A 2,548-nucleotide genomic window follows, 5' to 3' on the forward strand; every position below is an offset into this window, starting at 1 on the left:
CAAATAAGCTTACTCAAGCTGCGTAATGTGTAGCAAACACAGAGCCTGGTGCGCCGTTTGATCTGCCGCCAGAGAACGGAGTTCGCTATTAAGCACGCCAGTAGCTGCCCAATTACCTGCACGCACAGTGAATGGCGAGGAACTCCTGTCCACTAGTGCGGCACGAAATCTCGTTTGTAGGCACAGAGAGCCTGTAGGTTACATGCGCGACGTTTATCCAGAACGCACAGGAAAACAAACTTTTAAAGTTTAATTTCCCGAAACGTTCACTAATAGCTTCGTTAGACGCCTAAATATGGCTATCTGATTCACAAAATCTAATTTCACTGTTTGTTTGAAATAATCAATAGTCCTATGAATCTCTTCAGTACATTTTACACACATAAATATCGTTGTTGTTGTTGTGGTCTTCAGTCCTGAGACTGGTTTGATGCAGCTCTCCATGCTACTCTATCCTGTGCAAGCTTCTTCATCTCCCAGTACCTACTGCAACCTACATCCTTCTGAATCTGCTTAGTGTATTCATCTCTTGGTCTCCCTCTACGATTTTTACCCTCCACGCTGCCCTCCAATGCTAAATTTGTGATCCCTTGATGCCTCAAAACATGTCCTACTAACCGATCCCTTCTTCTAGTCAAGTTGTGCCACAAACTTCTCTTCTCCCCAATCCTATTCAATACCTCCTCATTAGTTACGTGATCTATCCACCTTATCTTCAGGATTCTTTTGTAGCACCACATTTCGAAAGCTTCTATTCTCTTCTTGTCCAAACTGGTTATCGTCCATGTTTCACTTCCATACATGGCTACACTCCATACAAATACTTTCAGAAACGACTTCCTGACACTTAAATCTATACTCGATGTTAACAAATTTCTCTTCTTCAGAAACGATTTCCTTGCCATTGCCAGTCTACATTTTATATCCTCTCTACTTCGACCATCATCAGTTATTTTGCTCCCTAAATAGCAATACTCCTTTACTACTTTAAATGTCTCATTTCCTAATCTAATCCCCTCAGCATCACCCTACTTAATTTGACTACATTCCATTATCCTCGTTTTGCTTTTGTTGATGTTCATCTTATATCCTCCTTTCAAGACACTGTCCATTCCGTTCAACTGCTCTTCCAAGTCCTTTGCTGTCTCTGACAGAATTACAATGTCATCAACGAACCTCAAAGTTTTTACTTCTTCTCCATGAATTTTAATACCTACTCCGAATTTTTCTTTTGTTTCCTTTACTGCTTGCTCAATATACAGATTGAATAACATCGGGGAGAGGCTACAACCCTGTCTCACTCCTTTCCCAACCACTGCTTCCCTTTCATGCCCCTCGACTCTTATAACTGCCATCTGGTTTCTGTACAAATTGTAAATAGCGTTTCGCTCCCTGTATTTTACCCCTGCCACCTTCAGAATTTGAAAGAGGGTATTCCAGTTAACGTTGTCAAAAGCTTTCTCTAAATCTGCAAATGCTGGAAACGTAGGTTTGCCTTTTCTTAATCTTTCTTCTAAGATAAGTCGTAAGGTTAGTATTACCTCACGTGTTCCAACTTTTCTACGGAATCCAAACTGATCTTCCCCGAGGTCCGCTTCTACCAGTTTTTCCATTCGTCTGTAAAGAATATAAATATCGTAAATTTTCTAATAAAATACGTTATCTGACTGTACTGCACTATAATAAAGGAAAAGAAGTGGATGTTAATGAACAACCTCAGCCTTTGTATACAACGATAATCATAAAGAGGAAATACTAAAATTAACTATCGTAATTTACTATCGGTTCTCAAGGCATTCACTGTGTAAATATTCTGACGTGAAACACCGTAGATGCGAAGATATTTACATAATGGTTACGAAGTTTTTCGCGGTGGAGTCCTTGCATAAAAATTTGTTGGTACACTAACCGAGTCAGATTCGGTTAAAATTCAGACTTTCCGATGGTATACACTGTGGTATTCGCCACGATATAAAACCTGACGGTCGTGAGATTGCATGGTTTTCTCTTTTCTTTGGGCATAAAGTCTTGGCCCATTTTATTTCGTGTATTGAGTACGATAGTAAATACCTCCTAGGGGTGTGAACAATATACACAGTTATCCTCAGTTGAGAGAGGACGTCTAGTTGGGCTCAAAGAAGCCAGTTGGAGTAGTCACAAATCGCTCGACATTTGAATAGGAGTGATACCACGTTCTGAACATGTTGACAGAAACGGGTGAACCATGAAGAACATAGTGTCAAGAAGGAAGCAGTCGACCTAGAGAGGCAGCGAAGAAGAGGATCGACCAATCTGCAAAGATGCCCTGAGATCCCTGTAATCATCATTATCATCGATCCAAGGTGCAACTGGTTCTTCAGTGACCTCAAGGAACATTAACAGGTGGCTCACAGAAAGGGGGCTGAACTCTCAGTAACCCTGTTGGCCACTCTACAGCAACAAGCCCGTTTGCAGTGGTATCAGGTACAACTAACGTGGAATCTTATTGACTAGAAAAGAAATGTTTTCAGTAATGAGTCCTGCTGCGAAGTGAGCCCCAGTACCAGCA

This window comes from Schistocerca americana, chromosome 3, assembly GCF_021461395.2.
Source record: "Schistocerca americana isolate TAMUIC-IGC-003095 chromosome 3, iqSchAmer2.1, whole genome shotgun sequence".
In the NCBI taxonomy this organism is placed as follows: Eukaryota; Metazoa; Arthropoda; class Insecta; order Orthoptera; family Acrididae; genus Schistocerca; species Schistocerca americana.